The 13,953-nt window shown below is 33.9% G+C and overlaps 1 pseudogene; it reads right to left on the bottom strand.

Annotated features, from left to right (window-relative positions):
- Window positions 1-382: 382 nt before the first annotated feature.
- LOC132009554 (U6atac minor spliceosomal RNA) lies at window positions 383-482 on the bottom strand (annotated as a pseudogene).
- Window positions 483-13,953: the final 13,471 nt, after the last annotated feature.

The following is a 13,953-nucleotide window of genomic DNA, read 5'->3' as shown; positions in this document are numbered from 1 at the left end:
GAGAAAAGTACAGCAATTGAGATAAATTTTAGAAATGCATTTTTAAAAAAGATTTTATTGTTTATTTATTTATTTGACAGCGAGAGAGAGATCACAAGTAGGCAGAGAGGCAGGCAGAGAGGAGGGGGGAAGCAGGCTCCCTGCTGAGCAGAGAGCCTGATGCAGGGCTCGATCCCAGGACCCTGAGATCATGACCTGAGCTGAAGGCAGAGGCTTAAACCACTGAGCCACCCAGGCACCCCTAGAAATGCATTTAATAATTTGACAGAAATTTTTAAAATTTAATTTTTAAAAGTAATATCTACACCCAATGTGGGGCATGAACCCACAACCCCAAGATCAAGAGTCGCATACTTCACCGACTGAGCCAGCCAGACCCTCCAAATACTGTTAGATGCCATGAAATCAGTGGCAATGCCTTCACCACGCAGGTTTTGTCGGGCTACAGGGGAGTGTTGACCTTCTCTCCTTTTATATAACACTTACGTGTTTTAAGTAGAATCTAATAAATCTGGCTTATATTTTTACATAATTTAGAAATTTTTATATTTCTAGTAAATTAGTTTTGTTGTTGTTGTTCACAAAAGTATTGACCCTGAATGGGTCTGTGTTCCATCATGGCAATATTTTGAAAAGCACTGATATAAGGGACCTGAGTTTTGTAGAATAGTTATTCCAAGTTCTGATATGTATTATTTTTATGTCTTTCAGAATACTTCAATTCTCCCAGTCTTAGATTCCATATATATATATAAAGGAAAGATCATCAAACCTAACACATACCATTGCTTAAAGTATCAGCAATTTTGGTAATTGAGTTCTAAGTACAGAATAAAAAAGGGATTTTAATAAATAATGTATTTATCTTAATATTTTATCTTGTGATAGGTGAAATAATGTATTTTATTTTTTCATGTATTAACTGTTTTTATCTAACTCAGTTATAAACTGCACATATATTCACAGCACCTGGGGGACTGCTTTGAATGTACTTAGATGCTCAGTAATTACTTCTTTGATTTGTTGAGATTGATATAGAGTTGCAGGTTTCTTGCAGAAAAATTAACATAGTGATATATAAAAACCATAAATGTATTCAATTCAATTAACATTGATCCTTTACTCACCAATGGAGAGGCATAATATACATTCCAAGAGACTGGTGGACTTGCCCGCATTGTTTATAGGATAGTCTCAACCTAGAATGATGGATGGCATTGTTAGTATGTCTTGAAAAAGTACTTATTAAAATGAATCAAAAATAATTACTTCCTATATTTGAAGAACTCATTACACGATTGTGCTAATTTTCTACAATTCCAAACCTACTATAAAAATCCAATGGTTTTCTAAGAGAAATTAGTTAATTCAAAAACAATGCTAATGAAACCACATAGTTGTTGCCTGCCAGTCCTGCCAGTGTGTCTGACCTCCCAATTAAAATCCTGGACACCAAGGCTTGGGTAAGTCTGATTAGCAGCACTTTGCACACGCTGTCATACATCCTTGCCGTGACCTTTAAGCATGTCCGTGTGACTCCACTCAGAGAGGACACTTGGAAATTTGTTCCTGGTTTCCCCTGGACTTGGACCCGTGCACATTCCCCTTTCTGATTTTAAGCTCTTTCTTTGTAATAAACTGCAACATGAGTATAACTGAGTTCCATGAGTCCTCCAGTGAAGAGCATAAGCATGGTTGGAGAGACCCTAAACACAGGCCTCTATTAAGTTCTCTCAAAGTTGAGTTTTCTCAGTTGCTTCTGTTAAATTTACTTGATAAATACAATCAGGGTTTCAGAAGGAATTGTAATATTTGCATCTTGCATTTCTATTTATTGCCTGTACTGTAACTATCAGAACAATATTCAATTGCAAAGGTGATAATGGGCACTCTTGTTAATCCTTGACCATAACGGGGAGAATTATCTGTATTTAGATTTGTAAAATGTGTATCATGGTATTATTCCTTGCAATTACACAGTGCCAGGTAAGTTGAAGGACTTATGAAATCCCATGGGGTATGCTCAAGTACAGCTTTAGCGAAGATAAAGCATTACATGTCATGAAAGAAAAAGTGCAGGCACCCCACAGGGTCCTTTCTGTATTGCAGGATGTACTAGATCCAGATTTTGATGATCAAGAAATCTGTGAGACACCCTGGTCTCAGGGAAACCACACCATTATACAAATAAGAGGTCTTTTAAATTTCTCTTATTATATGACCCAAACGAGGCTGCCTGACCCAACTCAACAACAGAAACCAAAGGAACCTGCCAACAGCCGGCTGCAAATCAACACTATGTACATTTTCTGTAAATGGTCCTGAGAAGCTGGTACAGGTTGCCTCCTACTTTGTTTAGACCCTGGCACATACATACACTGCTAGTCAATACATTTTATTGAAGTAGTTTTTGTATAAATCACTTGGTACTTGGGCTGTCCACTAACATGCGTATGAAATAGATACTTATTAACACAGTTATTAGTTACCTTCATATTCCATTTTTATCATGTTTAGTCTATATGTTTTTATTTTGAGGTTGTTTATAACAATTTTAAAATCTTTTAATATATTTGTTTAATTCCTCTGATAATATCATCTTAGTATTAAGCATTATACATAATATTAAGCATTACATACACTTGTGAGATATTTTTGATAATCACCACTCAGATGTAACCTTTTAAATGTACCATTATTCTGAAATATCATAATAAATATGAAACTCTACTCCCAATCAAAGGCAATATTTAAAAAGCCTCTCTGAACAGCAAAGCAAAAACAAAACAAAACAAAACAAAAATGAGCAAACTGAAAAGACAATGTATGGAATGGGAGAAAATATTTGCAAAACATATATCACATAACAGATTGATATACAAAATGTATAGGAACTCACGCAACACTAAAACAAAACCCCACAAATAACCCAATTAAAAAAATGTGCAAAGGACCAGAACAGACGTTTTCCAAAAACATACAAAAAGCATACAAAAAGCAAGTACATGAAAAAATGCTCAACATCAGTAATCATTAGGGAAATGCAAGTCAAAACTACAATGAGATGTCACATGAATTTGTTAAGATGTCTATTACCAAAAAATAAGGGATAGCAAATTCTGATGAATACACGGGAAAAAAAAGAACCCTTATATATGGTAGGTGAGAACGTGAACTGATACAGTCACTATGGAAAACAGAATGAAGGTTCCTTAAAAAGTTGAAAAGAAAACTATTGTATGATCCAACAATCCCACTTCTGTGTATATAGCCAAGGGAATTAAAACCATGATCTGAAAGAGATACCTGCAGTCCAGTGTTGATCACAACATTATTCACCATATGCAAGATACAGAAACAACCTGTGTCCATTCACAAATGAATAAATCAGCAAAATATCACATATATCCAATGGAAAATTACTCAGCCTTAAAAAAGGTGGGAATCCGGGGTGCCTGGGTGGCTCAGTGGGTTAGGCCTCTGCCTTCAACTCAGGTCATGATCTCAGGATCCTCAGATTGAGCCCCACATCAGATTCTCTGCTCAGTGGGGAGCCTGCTCCCCTCTCTCTCTCTGCCTGCTTCTCTGCCTACTTGTGATCTCTCTCTCGTTCAAATAAATAAAATAAAAATAAAATAAAATAAAATAAAAAGGTGGGAATCCTGTCGTATGCAACAATATGGACGAATCTGGAGGGCACTGTGCTCAGTAAAACAAGTCAGAGAGAGAAAAATTCTGCAAGATATCACTTACACATAGAATTTAAACAAATTAAATTCATACAAGCAGTAGAAAAGTGGTTCCTAGGGGCTTGTGTGGAGGGGGAAATAGGAAGAGGGTGGTACACGGGTACAGAGATCAATCAATCAAAAAAATTAGTACTATTCAGAAAAAGAGCCACAGCATGGCCAAAGTAGTTTCATTGTAGCAAATCAATAATGTTTAAGATATATATTACTCAACAGATTCAGATCCCAAGATTTCAGTGATTATAGCTCAAATCCAAACATATTAAATCAACAAATCTGATTTTGAGATTTTCTGGCAGAACTAAAGCTATTGCTTATATTTTCCTTAACGCTGTGATTAAGGGAATTCTTAAAATGTTGGGTAGTAACTGACTGCATAATGCTTAGAGTGATTTTTTGAAATGGGATCACAAATGACATATCCTGAATTTCTCTAGTTATATTTACTGAACGCAATATTCCTTTAGTTATTTTAAACATTTACCATAGGAGTTTCTTTGCTTAGTCGGTAGCTAAAATTTGTTAAGATATTTACAAATAATTTGCATCGATGGTTTCTAAGGATCCTCAGAAATGCCTCCATTCAAATTGCCCCATATTGACACCAATTCTGCCACCTACTTCAAAAGAATTTAACATTTTTTAAAAAATTGTGACTTTTTGGTATTAATTTTAAAATTTTAATGTGTTTAAACTTGCAGTGAAAAAATATTAACTTATCCTTTTCTTTTTTTGAGGGTCCTAAAAATATATGTTGTCTGCTTACAAAGATAAAAATTTCTTCTTTTGTTTCTTGTAATTAGCTCTCCTACGGATTTGTCTAGTGGCTACTACTGCTATGCTCCAAGGTCCCATGTTCCATAATGAATTTTCTTATTTTGAATTATAATAAAAAACATTGAGTCATTTGTGACCAACAATATTTTGTAAGGAGGGCAGATCTTCTTAATTGAAATGTCCTTTTGTGTGCATTAATGTGTTTATCAGACAAATTTGTGATAAGCTGAAAACAATTAAAATGTTGAACATTATAGGTGGTAAAAATATTTGGAATTCCCAAAGCAAACCAAGAAAAAGAAAAACAAAGACAAAAGTGGGGGAATGATCTGGAATCAGCAAGATTTACAGAATCAGTGGTGGCTGTATATATGTGACAGAGTAGGTGGGAAATCCTTGGTGGCAAATAAATGAAAGTACTTTTGGAACAGGAATATAATATATTATTTAATTGTCTACCATGCCAGGGTCAGTGTTATGATTCCCTATGGTATCCAAACAATAAATGTACTCTGTTATATAGACACTTACCATTGGGTTATTTGTTGTACGGTTTCTCTCTCTCTTTTTCCTCCCTTCTTCCCCTCCTTCTATCTTTTTATTTATTTTTTCTTTTTTGGAATTAGAAGTATATCTCCTCTTTGTCTGATGCATGACCCAGATAAAAAAGCAGCCACTGGTACAGAAAATCCTAACAAGCAGCAATATGAAAACATAATCTCACCAATGGATCTCTTGCCTTAAGATTTACAGATAAATTAAAAAATGATTTGAAGGTCCACAGCCAAGCCTAACATTGTCTCTAAAAGTCTAGAAACCATAGGTAAAACCTGGATTAAGAAATAATAGAATCATACAAGTGAAATTTAATTGTGATATAATCATCTCCCTAATCAAATAAGCGGGATCCCACGCTCTGAGAAGGAAAGGGACTTCCTCTTATTCCCCATAATGATAAAGTCAAACAGAGCTAAGGTTAGGACAGAATTCCTCCCTCAAACATGTGTTGTTGATAAATAATTTCATGTTAAACATATTTAGAAGAAAACTCAAAGTCTTGTCTTATTGGACTTTAAACTATAAGATAGACCCTAAACATTGTCACATAATTTTGCTGAGTTTATTTCTTAACATAGCAAACAACCTAGGAAGCTTCGTCAGGGTCTGCCCATGTATATGAAGATTTTATGATAATTTAAAGATGATTTCATGGTAACTTAAAGAACAAGTATTCATATTTTCCTTGAAATTAAATGTTTCATTTTATATTATATGGTTCATATTTTATTTGATGTATTTCCAAATAATTTATATATTTATGCTATTATTTAAATACCGATTTAAAATTTCTAATGTTAAAAAAATAAAATTTATTATGTTATATTGCTGGGATCATGGAATTGATTTTGCATAATGATTTTATCATTAGTCAAAATGTTTAACTTTCATTGATTTTAATAATTTATAAATACTTTTGATTTTTTTCTCTATATGAATTATATCATCTATAAAAATAGTAACTTTATTTCATCTTCTTCAATATCTACAACTTTATTTTTCTTGCCTTCCTACACTGGTTGGGCCATAAAGAAAAATATTTGAACAAATTATTACAATGAGCATCAGAATCAAGTAATAGTTTTAAACACGTGCTTGCAAAGGTTCATTGGTCAGTAGGTATTTCTTATGATTACACTATAGACAGGAGTTTATGAAGTTAAGGGGTCATTTATATATAGTTTTTGTCAATTATTCATGAATAAACTCTGGATTCCTCTAATACTTTACAACTACTGGGATTGTCAGATGACACTTTTCCTTTCACTGTTGAATTACATTGACACATTTATGCAATGGTAATTGAAATATGCTTACTGGGACAAAATCAACTTGATTATGGCTATGGTCTGCAGGTTTGCGTCCCCCACAATTTGTTTATTGAGATCATAACACCCAAAGGTGATGGTATTTGGAAGTGGAGCCTTTGGAAGGTGATAAGGTCATGAGAGTGGAATCCTCATGAGTGGGGTTGGTGTTTCTCTAGATGAAATCCCAAGAGTTGCCTAGCACACTCCACCATGTGAACATATGATGAAAGTCTACAACTTGGAAGAGGGCCCTCCCTGACCATGCTGGCACCTGATCTTTGACTTCTGGGCTCCAGAACTGTAAGAAATAAATTTTTGTTTTTTATAAGCCACCAAGTCCGTTGTATTTTGTTACTGCAGCCTGAATGGACTAAGACAATCATGTTGTATTATTTTTTACTGTTTTACTGATTTTTATTGCTAATGTAATGCATACAAAATTTGTATCTATGAGTTAAATTAGACTATAATTTTGTTGTGTTTGCTGTTGTTATTGTTCTGTTAGTTTTTGATGAGTTATGCCAGACTCATAACAATACATCATGATATTTTTCCATATGGTCTCAATCCCATTTTTCTAATTTGAATTTTTTAGATAATATTTAGTAAAGCACAATTATTAAAGTCACCATGGCTGTGTTTTGTTTTGAAGAATATATTTTAACTTGTGCTGATCCATTTTCTTTAATAACTGTAGGATTATTCAGATTATCATTTCCATTTTAAACTTTATCTAGGAATTTACACATTTTATCATGATTTTTTTAATATACTCACATAAATTAGTTTTTATTTTCCTCTTTTTTATCTTTTATCTTATCTTTAATCTTTTTATACCATTCTAATTATTATATATTTTGTTTAAAAAAAAACTTGAACAAAATTTTTTTTTCCATTTTTCCAGAACATCCTTTCTAATATAATATACACATTATATTAGAAACATCTTTTCCTGCTTCAATTTTTCTGCTTTACATCTTTCCTCTTACTTTGGATCTACTCTATCCTGCTGCCATTTCTCATAATAAATCCAATTCCTTTTTTAAAAAATTAACATATAATGTATTATTTATTTCAGGGGTACAGGTCTGTGAATCATAATTCACATAATTACATAATTCACAGCACTCACCATAGCACATACCCTCCCCAATGTCCATCACAATAAACCCAATTATTTTTTTTTAATATTTTATTTATTTATTTGACAGGCAGAGATCACAAGTAGGCAGAGAGGCAGGTAGAAAGAGAGAGAGAGAGGAGGAAGCAGGCTCCCTGCTGAGCAGAGAGCTCGATGTGGGGCTGGATCCCAGAACCCTGGGATCATGACCCCAGCCGAAGGCAGAGGCTTTAACCCACTGAGCCACCCAGGCACCCCAGTAAATTCTTACCAAGTTAACTTTCACCCTTCTTTTAATCAATGTAAATATCCAAGGTCATACTTTTCTTTCTACTTCTCATCCTAACTACAATTTCAATATAGAATCTTAATTATTAGTCAACGCTAAAGGTTTTCTAATTTCCATTAAACTTCCTCCGATCTCTTCTAATTAGGGATGTGTTTCTTAATTTCCAAATAAGATTTGTATTTAAAAAAAATTTTTTTTTGCTGCATTTATTTTTCTCTAAATGAAATACATGTGGCCCAGTGATCTAGAATAAATGGCATTAAGTCTTAATTATGTTCTGTTTCATGTTTTATTAATTGTGTTAATTTTATGACTTCACATATCATCTTTAAAAAATGTTCATTAGTCCTTGAAAAGTGTGTATTTCTGAAATTCTAGTGTTGTCCTCAAATTCCTTTATTTCAAATTTCTTGATCATATAATTAAATTATTCTATATTACTTTATTTTTTTCTCTGCTGGTGTTTGCCAGTGAGATAATGGTTTTGGTAGTAGAACAACTAAGAAACCATCTGTGAAAAATAAAGCCTTGCAAACAATTCATGCTTTTAACAAAATAAATTTAAGATAGAATACATTTAAATGATAAAAAAAAATGAAAATCAAATGAGGTAATGTGAAAGAATGATGTGTGTGTAATCTTAAATAAAGAATACTTTGTAAACATTAAAAAACTATAATCACAATATATAATTTAAAAATAAACTATTGGCATATTAATTTTGTATGACAAAATTTAAATAAAAGCCTCCTTTTTTGTTTATTTATTTTGGACATTAAAAAAATTAAGTTCAATTAATTAACATATATTGCATTATTAGTTTCAGAGTTAGAGTTCAGTTACTCATCAGTTTGAGATAACTCCCAGTGCTCATTACATCACATGCTGTCCTATGCCCATCACGCACTTACCCCATCCTTCCACTTACCTCCCCTCCCGCAACCCTCAGTTTGTTCCCAGTTAAGAGTCTTTTATGTTTTGTCTCCCTCTCTGATTTCATCTTATTTTATTTTTCCCTTCCTTCCCTTATGATCCTCCGTTTTGTTTCCTCAACTCCACATATGAGTGAAATAATACGGTAATTGTCTTTCTCTGATTGACCTATTTCACTTAACATAATAGCTTCTAGTTTTATCCATGTCATTGCAAATGGTGAGAGTTCATTTTTTTTTTGATGGCTGAGCAATATTCCATTGTCTGTGGAATATTTTAAATAAATATTTTGTAAATATTTTTATAAATAAATATTTATCCATTCATTTATCGATAAACATGTGGGCTCTTTCCATAGTTTGGCTAGTGGACATTACTTTATAGACATTGGGGTACAGGTGCCCCTTCAGATTAATGTTTGCATCCTTTGAGTAAATACTTTGTAGTACAATTGCTCAGTCATAAGGTACCTCTATTTTTAACTTTTTGAGGAACCTCCGTACTGTTTTCCAGAGTGGCTGCACCAACTTGCATTCCCAACAAGAGTGTTAGAGGGTTCCCCTTTCTCCAATTTCTCACCAACACTTGTCATTCTCTGACTTGATAATTTTAGCCATTCTGACTGGTGTGACGTCGTGTTTCCTTGTGGTTTTGATTTTATTTCCCTGATGATGAGTGATGTTGAGCATCTTTTCATGTGTCTGCTAGCCATTTGTATGTATGGGGAAATGTCTGTTCATACCTTCTGCCCATTTTTTTGACAAGATTATTTGTTTTTGGGGTGTTGAGTTTGCTAAGTTCTTTATAGATTTTGGACACTAGCCCTTTACCTGATAAGACATTTGCAAGTATCTTTTCCCATTCAATGAGTTGTCTTAGATTTTGTTTCATCTGTTTTACAAATCTTTTTATCTTGATGAAGTCCCAAAGTTCATTTTCACTTTTGTTTTTTTTGCCTTTGGAGATGTGTCTTGAAAGAATTTGCTGTGGCTGATGTCGAAGAGGCTGCTGCCTATGTTCTCCCTTAGGATTTTGATGGATTCCTTTCTCACATTGACGTCTTTCATCCATTTTGAGTTTATTTTTGTATATGGTGTAAGAAAAGCATCCAGTTTCATTCTTCTGCATGCGGTCACCCACTTTTCCCAACATCATCTGTTAAAGAGACTATCTTTTTTCCTTTGGATATTTTCTCCTGCTTTGTCAAGATTAGTTGACCTAGAGTTGAGGGTCCATTTCCGGGTTCTCTATTCTCTTCCACTCATCTATATGTCTGTTTTGTGCCCGTACCATACTGTCTTGATGATTGATTGCAGCTTTATACTAGAGCTTGAAATCTGGAATTGTGATGCCACCGGCTTTGGTTTTCTTTTTCAACATTCCTTTGGCTATTCAGGATCTTTTCTTGTTCCATACAAATTTTAGGATATTTGTTCCAGCTCTGTGAAAAAAGTTGATGGTATTTTGATAAAGATTGCATTGAATGTGTAAATTGCTCTAAGTAGCAAAGACATTTTAATATTTGTTTTTCCAATCCATGAGCATGAAATATTTTTCCATTTCTTTGTGTCTTTCTCAATTTCTCTGAGTGTTTTATAATTTGCAGAGTACAGATCCTTTACCTATTTGGTTAGGTTTATTCTTGGGTATCTTATGGCTTTGGGTGCAATTTTAAATGGGATCAACTCCTTAATTTCTCTTTTTTCTCTCATTGTATACAAGTTCAACTGACTTTGTGCATTGATTTTGTATCTTCCCACTTTCCTGAATTCATGTATTAGTTATAACAGTTTCGGGATGAAGTCGTTTGGGTTTCCTATATAAAGTATCATATCATCTGCAAAGAGAGTTTGACTTCTTTTTATTTTTTTTTCCCCAACCTGGTTGGTTTTTATTTCTTTTTGTTGTCTGATTGCTGAGACTACTAGTACTATGTTGAACAACAGTGGTGGGAGTGAATATCCCCATTGTGTTCCTGACTTCAAGGGAAAAGCTCTGTTTTTCCCCTTTGAGAATGATACTTTCTGTCAGCTTTTGTATATTGATTTTATGGTATTGAGGGATGTTCCTTTATCCCTACACTGTGATGAATTTTAATAAAAAAGGGTGCTATATTTGGTCAAATGCTTTTTCTGTATCCATTGAGACATAGAGCATAGATCCATATGGTTCTTGTCCATTTATTTATGTGATTGTATCACATTGATTGATTTGCAGATATTAAACAACTCTTACAGCCTACTTGGAATGTAGTATAAATCCCACTTGGTTGTAGTAGATAAACCTCTTAAGGTACTGTTGGATCCTATTGGCTACTATCTTGGTGGCAATTTTGGCATCCATGTCCATCAGGGGTATTTGTCTGTAATTTTCCATTTTGGTGGGGTCTTTATCTGGTTTTGGGATCCAGATAATGCTGGCATCATAGAAAGAGTTTGGAAGTTTTTCTTCTCTTTCTATATTTTTGAAAGAGCTTCAGAAGAATTTCAAGAATTCTTGAAATGTTTCATAGAATTCTGCTGGGAGCCCTTCTGGTCTTGAACTCTTGTTGGGGGATTTTTTTTTTTTTTAATTTATTTGTAAAGAGAGAGAGAGAGATCACAAGCAGCAGAGGCAGACATAGAGAGAGGGGGAAGCAGGCTCCCCACTGAGCAGAGAGCCCAATGTGGGGCTCAATCCCAGGACCCTGAGATCATGACCTGAGCCAAAGGCAGAGGCTTTAACCCACTGAGCCACCCAGGTGCCCCTTGTTGGGGGATTTTTAATTACTATTTCAATTTCCTTGCTGGTTATGTGTCTGTTTAGGTTTTCTATTTCTTCCTATTTCAGTTTTGGTAGTTTATAAATTTCCAGCAATCCATCCATTTCTTTCAGGTTGCCTAATTTGTTGGCATATTGTTGCTCATAATATGTTCTTATAATTGTTTGTATTTTTTTGGTGTTGGTTGTGATTTCTCCTCTTTCATTCATGGTTTTATTAATTTGAGTCCTTCCTCTTTTCTTTTTGATAAGTCTGGACAGGGGTTTATCAATCTTATTCTTTCAAACAACCAACTCCTAGTTTCATTGATCTGTTCTACTGTTTTTGTGGTTTCTATTTCATTGATATATCTGCTCTAATCTTTATCTCTCTTCTCCTGCTTGATTTAGATGATATTTGCTGTTCTTGCTCCAGCTCCTTTCACTGTAAGATTAAGTTATATATTTGAGACTTTTCTTGTTTCTTGAGAAAGACTTGTATTGCTACATATTCCCTCTTAGGACTGCCTTTGCTATATCCCAAAGTTTTGAACAGTGTGCTTTCTTTTTCATTTGTTTCCATGATTTTTTAAATCCTTTTTTAATTTCCTGATTGACCCATTCATTCTTTGGGAAAATGCTCTTTAACCCCCATATGTTTGAGTTTCTCACAAATTTCCTCTTGTGATTGAGTTCAAGTTTCAATGTAGTGTTGACCAAAAGCATCTTAAGGCTTAAGAAAAACTTGAAGAAAAAGGAAATCAATTGCTTTTCTGCATTCCAGAGAAAAGGCTATTGCCCTCAGCATATGTAGGACTCCTTAATATCAATGTGAAAAATACCAATATAACAGTGTAAAATAGACAAAGAATATGAACAAATGGTTCACCAGATAGAGGTGCATGTACAAATGTATGTATAGATCCTGTGACTTTGGTAAATCTTTTTCAGTTTCTGAGAAGGACAAAGGATTCAATTATTGTACACTCACACTCTGATTTCTTGGAGTTTCCATTGTGGATCCTTGTTCCCCAACCTAGATACTTTTAACTAATTTCCTCCTCAATGACTTGATGTCAAATATTCATCTCAAATTTCCTGTGTCAACTATGACCTCCTGTTCTGCTGTCCCATAACTTCTGTTCTCACTGTCTACCTGTAATAGATAATGGCAATTTTATAGTACATTGCTTATGTGAAAACATTCTCCTCCTCCCCACATCTGGCCATTAGCAAATTGAGATGTCTCTATCTTCTGGTCACACCTCATGGTCTCTATTATTATTTCAAAAGTTAACATGCTGCAACTCAGCATGATAATATTAGCCATTTCTTGCTAAATAAAATAATTACTCTATTTATAGGTAATAGCACCAGATAAAGTTTTCCATCATTATTCCTGAAATTTTTTTTCCCTTGGGTCGTGGTACCCTACACTCTCTTGTTTCTTCATCATCTTTATTGGTAAAGCTTTTTCAATCGTCTTTGTTGGTGCCTACTCCTCTCCTGACCTCTACATAATGGAATGCCCTGTGACCCTTTCCTGGGCCTTCACTCTTTTCTCAACCTATAATGCTCTTTGCAAGTGATATACAGTGCCACAGCATTGAAGATGCCACTTTAATACTAAGACCTTCACATTTACGTCTGTGATTCTAATCTTTCCAGACTCATCACAGCATCCACCACTTTCTTATCTGATATCTGCTCAGTTTCTTCGACCTTGTGTCCTAATGATTATTTTTACTCTATCCTATCTACACATTAAAAAAAAATCATAATTTGTTCATAATTGTTAAAGATGGTGGATTCCTTCAAAATAACAACAAAAAGTGTAAATCTTATAAATGCTCTATTTTAACTTTCAGTTTTCTATCAATATTATTGCCTGTGTACATTTGCAGTAGCATCCACGTTTTTCTCTACAACTATTTGTATGTCAAGGTTCCAATCACAGTTACGATTAAGAGAACATTTTTTATATCCTTTTTTTATTTTGCAGCTGTAGATGTTATGTTACATGCTCATATATTTGGAGGAACAGTGAAAATTGCCATTTCCCCTTTAAACTTCTCTGTAATCATGTGATTAAGAAGCTCTAAGAACTCCAAGACAGAATCTTTATTCCACATTAAAACCTACATAAAAGAAAGACAAGGATTGACATTTTTTTCTTCCCACATACCTGCTAATTTTACATAACTATATTAGCTGGTTATCCAGATGTCATGGTGACAGATCTCATAGAAATATATACAACCACAAATGCTCAGTGGTGGGAAAAATCTATAATAAAACTCATATAAACTTAAAGGACAAGGCCAATGAACTATACTTTAGCAAGGAATAAACTATAATAAATCAAAGTCCTTTGAGTCAAAAAACTATTTTAAATCATCTTTAATTCATTTCAGTTTTCTTACCTGCAAGATTACTGAGATGTTGGGAGGTTATTTGATTTGGCTGAAGTTATGCTAC

This window comes from Mustela nigripes, chromosome 1 (assembly GCF_022355385.1).
Source record: "Mustela nigripes isolate SB6536 chromosome 1, MUSNIG.SB6536, whole genome shotgun sequence".
In the NCBI taxonomy this organism is placed as follows: domain Eukaryota; kingdom Metazoa; phylum Chordata; class Mammalia; order Carnivora; family Mustelidae; genus Mustela; species Mustela nigripes.
The sequence above is the reverse complement of the archived record's forward strand: the minus strand, read 5'-3'. Positions and strand labels throughout refer to the sequence as shown.